This window comes from Lathyrus oleraceus, chromosome 7 (genome assembly GCF_024323335.1).
Source record: "Lathyrus oleraceus cultivar Zhongwan6 chromosome 7, CAAS_Psat_ZW6_1.0, whole genome shotgun sequence".
In the NCBI taxonomy this organism is placed as follows: domain Eukaryota; kingdom Viridiplantae; phylum Streptophyta; class Magnoliopsida; order Fabales; family Fabaceae; genus Lathyrus; species Lathyrus oleraceus.
This window is the reverse complement of record NC_066585.1, coordinates 498399598-498414543: the sequence shown is the minus strand read 5'-3', so window position 1 is coordinate 498414543 and position 14946 is coordinate 498399598. Positions and strand designations below refer to the sequence as shown.

At 35.9% G+C, this 14946-nt stretch overlaps 2 non-coding genes across 2 annotated transcripts; both read right to left on the bottom strand.

Moving 5' to 3' along the window:
- Nucleotides 1-1267: 1267 nt before the first annotated feature.
- On the bottom strand, nucleotides 1268-1374 carry LOC127109393 (small nucleolar RNA R71). The gene has a single exon (XR_007796692.1). It is a non-coding gene; the product is annotated as a small nucleolar RNA R71 (small nucleolar RNA).
- Nucleotides 1375-9187: 7813 nt separating this feature from the next.
- LOC127109352 (small nucleolar RNA R71) lies at nucleotides 9188-9294 on the bottom strand. The gene has a single exon (XR_007796662.1). It is a non-coding gene; the product is annotated as a small nucleolar RNA R71 (small nucleolar RNA).
- Nucleotides 9295-14946: the final 5652 nt, after the last annotated feature.

The following is a 14946-nucleotide window of genomic DNA, read 5'->3' as shown; positions in this document are numbered from 1 at the left end:
TTGATTAGATGAATTCATCTGGCCAACCACCATCAACCAACTTGCTAACCTTCAATTATTTTGACTTTCTTGGCTCATGGTAGATCTTATATGTATAAGATGATGAATTTTGAAGTGTCATTAGAGAAATTTGATCAATTGGTGAGATAGCTTGTTGGGGAAGTTACTTAAGATACCCAATCAAACTAGGGTTTCCAAGGAAAATCACTTCCAAACTCTTGAAGAACACTTGATCAATATACCATGTAGGAATCAATGGAACTCATATATTATGATCATAACCATTATTGGATCAATTCATGGTTGTGCTCTTTGTCATGAGGGTCTCCAACCCTAGATATGAACTTGATAGATCAATGGAGATCATGCCCTACCTACAAAGGAGTTAGGCAAATGCAAAGACATATTTTTGTATTTTGGTTAGTAAATGATGAAATATAAGTATGACACAATCACATAGTGCTTGGTGACCTCTCTGAAAACAAACCCAATGAAATAGGGGTAAGGAGGATGCCAAGGTATGATCCCAATGCTAATGCTTATGATGAAATTGCATGAGGGATCTTAGGGTCAAAATTGGGTCTTACACAGTCCCTGTGGAATCGAGATATTTTTATTACTGTGATATGGTCGATACACTTGCCGATAAGTCATTAGTATGCTGCATGCACATGTTGCCGACTCTAGTATACAGAGGAGATCTTTGACCTAAAAGAATACTGAGATTACTAAGGAGATTTCATGCTACCGGTCACTTACTAGGAAGCTCTCCTCATACACTTTTGTTAGGAAATTTTGAGAACACTTTGAAGATCCCTTTAAAGGAATCTTCGAAGAGTTACAACTGAAACCAGAAGGAGTCATTTCAGAAAATGACATTACTAGCATTTCCAATGATAGAGTAAGAAACATAAGGCATTTTGTTGTGTTTGATCCTAATGCCATGAATACGATAATCGTACAACTAGATATCATGGTGACACAGTTTAAATTCAAGCCTATGATGTTCCATATGCTACAACTATTGGCCAATACTTTGTAGCTACTAATTAAGATCTAAATTTACACTTGAGAAATTTCTGGAATTTTTTAGTAACTTCAAAAATCCTAGGATTATTGATAACACTTACAGATTAAGGTTGTTCCCATATTCTTCAAGGGATAGAGCTAAAAGTTGGCTAAAATCCTTAGAGTCGAGTTTCATTGCCGCATGGAATGCTTAGCTGAAAAATTTATAGCTAAGTATTTTCCTTCTGTCAAGAATGCAAAGATGAGGAAGGAAATCACTTCATTTAGGCAAGGAGATGATAAGTATTTGTTTGATGCATGGGAAAGATTCAAAGAATTGTTAAGGAAGTGTTCACACCATGGGATCCCAGTCTGTATTCAATTGGAAACATTTTACAACGGTTTGGTACCGTCATCAAGAAACATGTTGGGTGCATCTTCAGGTGGAGAATTGTTATCTAAGTCCTATGAAGAAGGCTACAAATTTACTGAAAGCATTACTGCCAATACTTATCAATGGCCAGTTACTCGACCAACCTCTATAGTTATTCTAAAGAAGCAAACTGGTGTTCATGAAGTCACTAAGACCACTGACTTAGTTGCCCAAGTGTCCCAAGTACACCAAATGATGAGGAACATGATGACGAGTTTTGACGCGCCAACTACTGACCAACCATTATAGTTATTCTAAAGAGCCACTTATTTGAATAATATTCAGCTAATCCAGTTTCTGTGAATTATGTGGACAACAACAAATACAACAACAACTATAGCAACACATACAACCTTGGATGGTGTAATCATCTAAATTTCTCATAGAGTAACAACCAAAATCAACTAAAGCCTCAAGCACCAAAAATTCCTCTTGGTTTTCTACACTTAATCATGTTGTGGCTACACAAGGAAACAACCTACTGGAGAATATTTTGAAGTCCTCTATACAAGAAACCAAGAACTAGTTTCAAGCTCAAGGTGTAAGCATTAAAAACTTGCAAAACCAAGTCGAGAAAATAGCTTTTGCACTAAGTTCAAGACCCGTGGGAGCACTCTCAAGTTCTACTGAAACACCAACATCTACTTCTAGTACTAAGAGCATTGAAACATGCAAAGTCATTTCATTGTGAAGTGGTAAGGAGTATCAAGGACTAAGTCAACAGAACATTGACCAACTAAGGAAATATCTAAAGTCTTCTAACACATCAGGAGAAAAGCAAGTAACACCTACAATAAATCCTTTGGTTAAAGAACAAACAGAATGGCAGCTAGCCAAGCAGCCTAATCAGATGACTTCGGGCACGAGACCTGCAACATCGGAACTGACAAATGATACGCTAGAAGTCAGCACAACACCCAGATTTGTGCAAGAGAGACCACCACCACCTCTTTCCCGAAGAATTATAAAGGCTATGATAGAGTAACAATTTAGAAAATTCATGGAATCTTGAAGCAACTTCACATCAATATACCTTTAATTAAAGTAATTCAACAAATTCCAAATTATTTTAAGTTCATGAAGGATGTTTTGACAAAGAGGAAAAGAGTGGGAGAATTTTCTACTGTAGAATTATGTCAAGAATGTAGTCAATTTGTTCAAGGAAAACTACCTTCTATGTTGAAAGGTCCTTGAAGTTTCACTATACCATGCAACATAGGAGATTCTTTTTGTAGAAGAGCATTGTGTGATCTTAGAGTAAGTATAAACCTCATACCATATCTATATTCAAGAAGCTAGGTATAAGATCTACATGCCAGCATCTATCACACTTCAATTGGCTAACAAAAGCATTTGTTACCCTTAAGGGAAGATCAAAGATGTGCTAGTGAGGGTTGACAAGTTTGCATTCCATGTTGACTATATAATCATGGATTTTTGTGTTGACGAAGACACTTCCATTCTTTTGGGAGATCATTTCTTGCTACAGGAAGAAATCTAATAGAAGGGTTTGGTGTTTGGGATCAAAGCCGGCACGAAGGAGTCCTCAATTCTGAGCATATGGTGCTCTATTTATAGCTGAATCACATGATATTTGCACCTTACAATTGAGTTTCCAAAAATGGCAATGAGTGATGCATGTGTGCATGGGCGTGTACAGGCCCGTGAGATCATTCCATTTAAGCCATAATTGAGTGTGAATAAGTCTGAAATCATATTGGAGTGCTAGGCAATTGTACATGGAAGCTTGAAGTTTGATTTTTGCCAAATGATGATGCAATGTTCCAGCCATGCGCAACCCTTGTAAATCTTGTCCAAAATGGATGAAAATGGACTTTTTGGAAAGGTTAGATCAAGAGGAACAACTTCTATGTTCAACACTTTTTCATTTGGATCTTGAAACATGGAGAATTTTTAGGTGGAAGTTTGTAAATTTCAACATGTTGAAAATGTTTCTAAGTGAGTGTCAAGCCATATGTCTCAATATTCCACCTTGCTTAACTTTTTATGTGAGCTTCAAATGAGAAACGTGTCTTCATCAAAGTTTTATCTCTTTCAAATACCTTCAAAATGGTCACCAATTTCATGTCATTTGGATTGGGAATGATAGAGTTATGCATTTTTGAAGTTTGGAAAAATCACTTGTTCAATGGCATTGGTCAAAAATGACCTATAATGTAACCTCATATCACATGCTCATAAAAGTTGAATTTGCTCTCACTCCAAACATCAAAGTTGAAATCCGGAATTTGATTGTGCAACTTGGAAATCTTTCATCTCATAAATATTAAGCAAGTTATGTCCTTGGGAAGTTGACTTTCAAATTAGGGTTTAGACAAAATGACCTATAATGTTTCAACATAGAAAATGATTTTCCATGCAAAACTAGCTATAGGTATCAACATGAAAGTTGTTTGGAATGGCATTTAGAGTAACTTTGCTCTTGGAATCATTTTCATATGGTGAAAATTGTAGGAGATAGGGTCTAGGGGGCCCAATTTTGATTAGATGAATTCATTTGGCCAACCACCATCAACAGACTTGCTAATCTTCAATTATTTTAACTTTCTCAGCTCATGGTAGATCATATATGCATAATATGATGAATTTTGAAGTGTACCTTGAGAAATTTGATCAATTGGTGAGATAGCTTGTTGGAGAAGTTACTTAAGATACTCAGTCAAACTAGGGTTTCCAAGGCAAATCACTTCCAAACTCTTGAAGAACACTTGATCAATTTACCATGTAGGAATCAATGGAACTCATATATGATGCTCATAACCATTCTTAGATAAATTCATGGTTGTGCTCTTTGTCCTAAGGGTCTTCAACCCTAGATATGAACTTGATAGATCAATGGAGATCATGCCCTACCTACAAAGGAGTTAGGCAAATCTAAAGACATATTTTTGTAATATGGTTAGTAAATGATGACATATAAGTATAATACAATCACATAGTGCTTGATGACCTCTCCCAAAATAAACCCAATGAAAGAGGGGTAAGGAGGATGCCAAGGTATGATCCCAATTTTAATGCTTATGATGAAATTTCATGAGGGATCTTAGGGTCAAAATTGGGGTCTTACACAGTCCCTGTGGAATCGAGATATTTTTATTACTGCGATATGGTCGATACACTTGCCGATAAGTCATCAGTATGTTGCATGCCCATGTTGCCGACTCTAGTATACAGAGGAGATATTTGACCAGAAAGAATACTCAGATTACTAAGGAGACTTCATGATACCGGTCACTTACTAGGAAGCTCTCCTCATACACTTTTGTTAGGAAATTTTGAGAACACTTTGAAGATCCCTTTAAACGAATCTTTGAAGAGTTACAACTGAAACCAGAAGGAGTCATTTCAGAAAATGACATTACTAGCATTTCCAATGATAGAGTAAGAAACATAAGGGATTTTGTTGTGTTTGATCCCAATGCCATGAATACGATAATCGTACAACTAGATATCATGGTGGCACAGTTTAAATTCAAGCCTATGATGTTCCATATGCTACAAATATTGGCCAATACTTTGTAGCTACTAATTAAGATCTAGATTTACACTTGAGGAAATTTCTGGAAGTTTTTAGTAACTTCAGAAATCCTAGGATTACTGATAACACTTACAGATTAAGGTTGTTCCCATATTTTTCAAGGGATAGAGCTAAAAGCTGGCTAAAATCCTTAGAGTCGAGTTTCATAGCCGCATGGAATGCTTAGCTGAAAAGTTTATAGCTAAGTATTTTCCTTCTATCAAGAATGCAAAGATGAGGAACGAAATCACTTCATTTAGGCAAGGAGATGATAAGTATTTGTTTGATGCATGGGAAAGATTCACAGAATTGTTAAGGAAGTTTTCACACCATGGGATCCCAGTTTGTATTCAATTGGAAACATTTTACAACGGTTTGGTACCGTCATTAAGAAACATGTTGGATGCATCTTCAGGTGGAGAATTATTATCTAAGTCCTGTGAAGAAGGCTATAAATTTACGGAAAGCATTACTGACAATAGTTATCAATGGCCAGTTACTAGACCAACCATTATAGTTATTCTAAAGAAGCAAACCGGTGTTCATGAAGTCACTAAGACCACTGACTTAGTTGCCCAAGTGTCCCAAGTACACCAAATGATGAGGAACATGATGACGAGTTTTGACGCGCCAACTACTGAGCTAGTCAAGGTTGTAATTGATACCAGTGTTGTTGCATGTGTTTATTATGGGAGAGCCACTTATTTGAAGAATATTCAGCTAATCCAGTTTCTGTAAATTATGTGGGCAACAACAAATACAACAACAACTACAGCAACACATACAACCTTGGATGGTGTAATCATCTAAATTTCTCATAGAGTAACAACCAAAATCAACTAAAGCCTCAAGCACCAAAAATTCCCCTTGGTTTTCTACACTTAATCATGTTGTGGCTACACAAGGAAACAACCAGCTGGAGAATATTTTGAAGTACTCTATACAAGAAACCAAGAACTAGTTTCAAGCTCAAGGTGTAAGCATTAAAAACTTGCAAAACCAAGTCGGGCAAATAGCTTTTGCACTAAGTTCAAGACCCGTGGGAGCACTCTCAAGTTCTACTAAAACACCAACATCTACTTCTAGTACTAAGAGCATTGAAACATGCAAAGTCATTTCATTGTGAAGTGGTAAGGAGTATGAAGGACTAAGTCAATAGAACATTGACCAACTAAGGAAATATCTAAAGTCTTCTAACACATCAGGAGAAAAGCAAGTAACACCTACAATAAATCCTTCGGTTAAAGAATAAACAGAATGGCAGCCAGCCAAGCAGCCTAATCAGATGACTTCATGTACGAGACCTGCAACATCGGAACTGACAAATGATACGCTAGAAGTCAGCACAACACCCAGATTTGTGCAAGAGAGACCACCACCACCTCATTCCCGAAGAATTATAAAGGCTATGATAGAGTAACAATTTAGAAAATTCATGGAATCTTGAAGCAACTTCACATCAATATACCTTTAATTAAAGTAATTCAACAAATTCCAAATTATTTTAAGTTCATGAAGGATGTTTTGACAAAGAGGAAAAGAGTGGGAGAATTTGCTACTGTAGAATTCTGTCAAGAATGTAGTCAATTTGTTCAAGGAAAACTACCTTCTATGTTGAAAGGTCCTTGAAGTTTCACCATACCATGCAACATAGGAGATTCTTTTGGTAGAAGAGCATTGTGTGATCTTAGAGTAAGTATAAACCTCATGCCATATCTATATTCAAGAAGCTAGGTATAGTATCTACATGCCAGCATCTATCACTCTTCAATTGGCTAACAAAAGCATTTGTTACCCTTAAGGGAAGATTGAAGATGTGCTAGTGAGGGTTGACAAGTTTGCATTCCATGTTGACTATATAATCATGGATTTTTGTGTTGACGAAGACACTTCCATTCTTTTGGGGAGATCATTTCTTGCTACAGGAAGAAATCTAATAGAAGGGTTTGATGTTTGGGATCAAAGCTAGCGCGAAGGAGTCCTCAATTCTGAGCATATGGTGCTCTATTTATAGCTGAATCACATGATATTTGCACCTTACAATTGAGTTTCCAAAATTGGCAATGAGTGATGCATGTGTGCATGGGCGTGTACAGGCCCATGAGATCATTCCATTTGATCCATAATTGAGTGTGAACAAGTCTGAAATCAAATTGGAGTGCTAGGCAATTGTACATGGAAGCTTGAAGTTTGATTTTTGCCAAATGATGATGCAATGTTCCAGCCATGTGCATCCCTTGCAAAGCTTATCCAAAATGGATGAAATTGGACTTGTTGGAAAGGTTAGATCAAGAGGAACAACTTCCATGTTAAACACTTTTCCATTTGGAGCTTGGAACATGGAGAATTTTGAGGTGAAAGTTTGGAAATTTCAACATGTTGAAACTTTTTCTAAGTGTCAAGCCATATGTCTCAATATTCCACCTTGCTTAACTTTTTATGTGAGCTTCAAATGAGAAACGTGTCTTCATCAAAGTTGTAGCTCTTTCAAATACCTTTAAAATTGTCATCAATTTCATGTCATTTAAATTGGGAATGATAGAGTTATGCATTTCAGAAGTTTGGAAAAATCACTTGTTAAATGGCATAGGTCAAAAATGACCTATAATGTAACCTCATGTCACATGCTCATAAAAGTTGAATTTGCTCTCACTCCAAACATCAAAGTTGAAGTAGACATTCGGAATTTGATATTGCAACTTGGAAGTCTTTCATCTTATAAATATTGAGCAAGTTATGGCCTTGGGAAGTTGACTTTCAAATTAGGGTTTAGACAAAATGACCTATAATGTTTCAACATAGAAAATGATTTTCCAAGAAAACCTAGCTATAGGTATCAACATGAACGTTGTTTGGAATGTCATTTAGAGTAACTTTGCTCTTAGAATCTTTTTCATATGGTGAAAATTGTAGGAGATAGGGTCTAGGGGGACCCAATTTTGATTAGATGAATTCATCTGGCCAACCACCATCAACCAACTTGGTAACCTTCAATTATTTTGACTTTCTTGGCTCATGTTAGATCATATATACATAAGATGATGAATTTTGAAGTGTAATTTGAGAAATTTGATTAATTGGTGAGATAGCTTGTTGGATAAGTTACTTAAGATACTCAGTCAAACTAGGGTTTCCAAGGCAAATCACTCCCAAACTCTTGAAGAACACTTGATCAATATACCATGTAGGAATAAATGGAACTTATATATGATGCTCATAACCATTCTTGGATCAATTCATGGTTGTGCTCTTTGTCATGAGGGTCTCAAACCCTAGATATGAACTTGATAAATCAATGGAGATCATGTCCTACCTACAAAGGAGTTAGGCAAATGCAAAGACATACTTTTGTATTTTGGTTAGTAAATGATGACATATAAGTATGATGCAATCACATAGTGCTTGGTGACCTCTCTGAAAACAAACCCAATGAAATAGGGGTAAGGAGGATGCCAAGGTATGATCCCAATGCTAATGCTTATGATGAAATTGCATGAGGGATCTTAGGGTCAAAATTGGGGTCTTACACAGTCCCTGTGGGATCGAGATATTCTTATTACTGAGATATGGTCGATACACTTGCCGATAAGTCATCAGTATATTGCATGCACATGTTGCCGACTCTAGTAAACAAAGGAGATCTTTGACCAGAAAGAATACTCAGATTACTAAGGAGATTTCATGCTACCGGTCACTTACTAGGAAGCTCTCCTCATACACTTTTGTTAGGAAATTTTGAGAACACTTTGAAGATCCCTTTAAAGGAATCTTTGAAGAGTTACAACTGAAACCAGAATGAGTCATTTCAGAAAATGACATTACTAGCATTTCCAATGATAGAGTAAGAAACATAAGGGATTTTGTTGTGTTTGATCCTAATGCCATGAATACGATAATCATACAACTAGATATCATGGTGGCACAGTTTAAATTCAAGCCTATGATGTTCCATATGCTACAACTATTGGCCAATACTTTATAGCTACTAATTAAGATCTAGATTTACACTTGAGGAAATTTTTCGAAGTTTTTAGTAACTTCAAAAATCCTAGGATTACTGATAACACTTACAGATTAAGGTTGTTCCCATATTTTTCAAGGGATAGAGCTAAAAGCTGGCTAAAATCCTTAGAGTCGAGTTTCATAGCCGAATAGAATGCTTAGCTGAAAAGTTTATAGCTAAGTATTTTCCTTCTATCAAGAATGCAAAGATGAGGAACGAAATCACTTCATTTAGGCAAGGAGATGATAAGTATTTGTTTGATGCATGGGAAAGATTCAAAGAATTGTTAAGGAAGTGTTCACACCATGGGATCCCAGTCTGTATTCAATTGGAAACATTTTACAACGGTTTGGTACCATCATCAAGAAACATGTTGGATGCATCTTCAGGTGGAGAATTGTTAGCTAAGTCCTATGAAGAAGGCTACAAATTTACTGAAAGCATTACTGCCAATACTTATCAATGGCCAATTACTAGACCAACCATTATAGTTATTCTAAAGAAGCAAACCGGTGTTCATGAAGTCACTAAGACCACTGACTTAGCTGCCCAAGTGGCCCAAATACACCAAATAATGAGGAACATGATGACGAGTTTTGACGCGCCAACTACTGAGCTAGTCAAGGTTGTAACTGATACCAGTTTTGTTGCATGTGTTTATTATGGGAGAGCCACTTATTTGAAGAATATTCAGCTAAGCCAGTTTCTGTGAATTATGTGGGCAACAACAAATATAACAACAACTACAGCAACACATACAACCTTGGATGGTGTAATCATCTAAATTTCTCATAGAGTAACAACTAAAATCAACTAAAGCCTCAAGCACCAAAAATTCCCCTTGGTTTTCTACACTTAATCATGTTGTGGCTACACAAGGAAACAACCAGCTAGAGAATATTTTGAAGTACTCTATACAAGAAACCAAGAACTAGTTTCAAGCTCAAGGTGTAAGCATTAAAAACTTGCAAAACCAAGTCGGGCAAATAGCTTTTGCACTAAGTTCAAGACCCGTGGGAGCACTCTCAAGTTCTACTGAAACACCAACATCTACTTCTAGTACTAAGAGCATTGAAACATGCAAAGTCATTTCATTGTGAAGTGGTAAGGAGTATGAAGGAATAAGTCAACAAAACATTGACCAACTAAGGAAATATCTAAAGTCTTCTAACACATCAGGAGAAAAGCAAGTAACACCTACAATAAATCCTTCGGTTAAAGAACAAACAAAATGGCAGCAAGCCAAGCAGCCTAATCCGATGACTTCGGGCACGAGACCTGCAACATCGGAACTGACAAATGATACACTAGAAGTCAGCACAACACCCAGATTTGTGCAAGAGAGGCCACCACCACCTCTTTCACGAAGAATTATAAAGGTTATGATAGAGTAACAATTTAGAAAATTCATGGAATCTTGAAGCAACTTCACATCAATATACCTTTAATTAAAGTAATTCAACAAATTCCAAATTATTTTAAGTTCATGAAGGATGTTTTGTTCAAGGAAAACTACCTTCTATGTTGAAAGGTCCTTGAAGTTTCACCATACCATGCAACATAGGAAATTCTTTTTGTAGAAGAGCATTGTATGATCTTAGAGTAAGTATAAACCTCATGCCATATCTATATTCAAGAAGCCAGGTATAGGATCTTCATGCCAGCATCTATCACACTTCAATTGGCTAACAAAAGCATTTGTTACCCTTAAGGGAAGATTGAAGATGTGCTAGTGAGGGTTGACAAGTTTGCATTCCATGTTGACTATATTATCATGGATTTTAGTGTTGACGAAGACACTTCCATTCTTTTGGGGAGATCATTTCTTGCTACAGGAAGAAATCTAATAGATATTGAAAAGGGAGAACTCACTATGAGAGTAAATGGGAAGCAAATGGTATTCAATATCCTCAGTGCATTAAAGTACCCTAAAGAAGACATTGTTGATTGCTCACTAATATCTAGTTAGGATTCCATTATTCACAAGTAGATCATAAAAAGTAAGGATGATTTGGAACAAGAGTTGGGTGAAGAAGATAATAATGCATTGGTAAGAGAAGGTATCATAAGAGGATCTTACCTTACAATTGAAGACAAAACGGAACACTTTGAAACTCTAGAGATTACTTTTGAGTTTGTGGAGCTCTAGAGGCAGGACAAAAGTTTCCAATAATCATGCTATTGATTTGTACGGTGAGAAAAGATGTCAACTCCAAGAACTTATGAAGAAGCACTAGAAGGCCATTTCTTGGAAAATATCTAATATCAAATGGATTAGTCCTATAGTCTATATGCATATAATACTACTAGAAGAGAATTCCAAGAATAATATAGAGCGCCAAAGAAGATTAAATATTATCATGAAGGATGTAGTGAAGAAGGAGATCATAAAATAGCTAGATGCAAATATTATCTACCCCATTTATGGAATTATGTGGGTGAATCTTATTCAATGAAAGGTGGAATAACTTTGATTGAAAATTAAAAAAATGAGCTAATTCCTTCAAGAGCAACCACTGGTTGGAGAATTTGCATGAATTATAGGAAGTTAAACAAGGCTATAAGAAAATACCATTTTACTTTTCCATTTAGTGATCAGGTGCTATATAGGATGGCTGGAAAGGAATTTTACTGTTTCCTTGATGGATATTCAACCTACAATCAGATTGCAATAGCCCCTAAAGACCAGGATAAGACAATATTCACATGTCCCTATAGAACACTTGCATTTAGGAGGATGCCATTTGGATTGTGTAGTTCTCCTGCAACATTTCAAAGATGCATTATGTCCATCTTCTCTAATTTCATAGAAAGCTCCATGGAAGTGTTTATGGGTGATTTTTCAGTTTTTGGAGAGTCATTTCAAAGATGACTGGATAACCTGGAGTTGGTAATAATAAGATGTGAAGAGAGAAATCTGGTGCTGAATTGGGAGAAATGTCATTTTATGGACAAGGAAGGAATAATCCTAAGGCACATAATTTCTAAGGTAGGGTTGAAGGTGGGACAAGTTAAAATTGAAGTAATTGAAAAGCTACCTCCACCCTCTAACATCAAAGGAATAAGAAGCTTTCTTGGTCATGCTGGATTTTATAGAAGGTTCATAAAATATTTTTTCAAAAATTACAAAGCCTTTATGCCAGCTGATGTAACATGGCGTGCCATATGTCTTTAGTGCTGAATGTGAAGAAGCTTTCAATGCTTTGAAAAAGGAATTGATATCTGCACCAGTTGTTAAGGAGCCTGATTGGCCCAATCCATTTGAACTTATGTGTGATGCAAGTGACTTTTCCATTTGAGTTGTTCTTTGGAAAAGACATGATAAGGTGTTCCGCACCATTTATTATGATACTAAGACCTTGATAGAAGCCTAGATTAATTACACAACCACTGAAAAAGATTTGTGGGTTATTGTCTTTGTGTTTGACAAGTTCATATCTTACTTTGTGGGCACCAAGGTAATAGTTTACACTGACCATGCATCAATCAAATACCTCATTGCCAAGAAAGATACACAACCAAGATTGATAAAGTGGGTGTTGCTATTATAATAATTTGACCTAGAAATAAGATACAAAAAGGGAGTAGAAACTTGGTGGCAGATTATTTTTCAAGACTTCCAGCTGATGACTAGAGGCAGGACAGAGAGAATATCATGGAATAATTTCCTAATGAACAATTGTTTTTGATAAATTTTATCATGAACATCTAGTATGCAAATATTGTAAAATATTTGGTAAGTGGGCGTGTCTATCCAGAATTCAACTCATAGCAAAGGAAAAAGGTTCTTCTATGATTCAAAGAATTACTATTGGGATGAGTTGCATAAAGGTTCTGTAGATAACAAGTTTTTCCATGGGTGTTTTGGAAGCAGTTTTGTAGGCCCATAAAAGTTCTTATATGATTCAAAGAACTGCTTTTAAAACACCTTTAGGTCTATGGAAAATCTTGCCACCTACCCATTGAATTGCAACACAAAGCCTTTTGGATTGTTAAAAAATTGAACTTCTACTTGCAAGTTGTTGGGAAAGCAAGTATGTTGCAACTCAATGAGCTGGAAAAGTATACCTTGTTCTCTTATGAAATACTAAACTTTACAAAGAAAAGACCAAGAAATGGCATGACAGGAAATGTCAGAAAAAAGAGTTGGTAGAAGGGCAAAATGTCCTCTTGTTCAACTCAAGGTTGAAATTCTTCCCTAGTAAATTGAAATCAAGATGGTCATGCCTCTTTAAGATGGTAAAAATTTATTCTCATGGGGTTGTAGACCTTTTGAATGAACAATCAGGGGAGACGTTCAAAGTGAATGGGCAAAGAGTGAAAAGTTACCATGGTGAGCCTTTAAGTAACACAAGGGCTTTCATAGGTTTAAATTATTAAAATTTCCATTTAATTCAGTCTACAAGACTTAAAAATAGCACTATTTGAAGTCATCCCAGAATAATTTAGTGTTTGTATTTTTATCTTTATGATGATAGGTTTGAATTAATTTTCTTGAGTTACTAGAGATTTCTAAAAAAAATTGTCACGACGGTGACATACCAAAAAAGAATGAGGATATTATATTTGTTTGTGGAAGAAAACACGTGGAATTATCCAAAAAGAGGTTGAGGAAAATGAATTTAAAAAAGGAGGTTAAAGGGATAAGAGATCACGTGTGCTGGCAAACAAAGCCTAGGAAGTTATGCACATGGATCTGACGTGTCGTACAAGGATTGTGCAATGATGGATTTGTCCATATCATAACACCTGGAATATATAACTAAACCTTTAAGTTACCCTTTGTAAATAATCAACGGTTATTTCTCTCTCACCAAATTCAAAATTCAAAATTTTCACTCTCCCTCTCACTCCTCATTACCTAACATCGTCCTCACTTAAAATACTCATTTCTCCTTTGCAAGAAAACTGTTATAATTTATATCCTCTCTTAAAAGAAAAACTTCCCTAAAAGGCTTAATTATCCCTAAACTAATTATCATAACCTTTCAATCAACCATCAATGGAACCCATCTCTACAGGAAGAAGAATAAAAACTTATGCAAGAAAGAATTATGCTCCTCGTGTGGTGTACTTTGATTATGATTCCTATGATAATGAAACCTTTGTGAATAGTTATAGTACGAGAAGATACACAAAGATCTTTGCTGCAAGAAATGTGTTATCTGAAAGGGGATTTATCTTTGAAATAGAAGATGGAGACCTTGGTTTTACTTATGAGGTCGAGCACATCATAACAGGGCAGAAATGGAAAAAGATTTGTAAACACCCTCTTCCATATAACACTCAAATTGTGAAAATGTTCTACTCCAACCTAATCAACATGTTCCAAAAGAAATTAGAAGTGTTGGTGAGAGGAAGATTGGTCCAATATTAAGAAAAGACAATCAATATGGTGCTAGGAATGAAGAATGTTGAAGACTCTTATCAGTCAATCTTTGAAAAGATGGATGATTTTGATTTGGATGTGATTAAAGAGTATTTATGCCTTCTAGGAACCCCTTGGTTGGAGGGTGTTAAATCTTCTAAGAAAAGTGTACTACGTATGAACCAGAAACTCATTCAAAAGGTATGGTACCAATTTTTTAAACACTCTCTAATGCCAACAACCTACAAAGAAACTATTAATAAAGGAAGGTTAATATTTCTCCATTGTATCACCGTCTTATCCCTCATCAACATTGCTAAAATCATTTGTCAAGAAATGCATGTGTGTGCAAAGAAGAAAGATGGGTTGTTGTATTTTCCATGCTTGATCATTGCACTATGCAAGATACATGGAGTCCCTGAAAAGCCAACTGTTGAGATTTGCAACCCTCAAATTGGGTTTGATAAAGCTGCTATCATGGATTTATTGACGGGAAAAAGGAAAAAATACTCAGCCAGAGATACACCAGAAAGTAACATAAGCCAATTCTTTGCATAACAACATAGATCTCTTATAGGAAACCCTGCAACAAATGT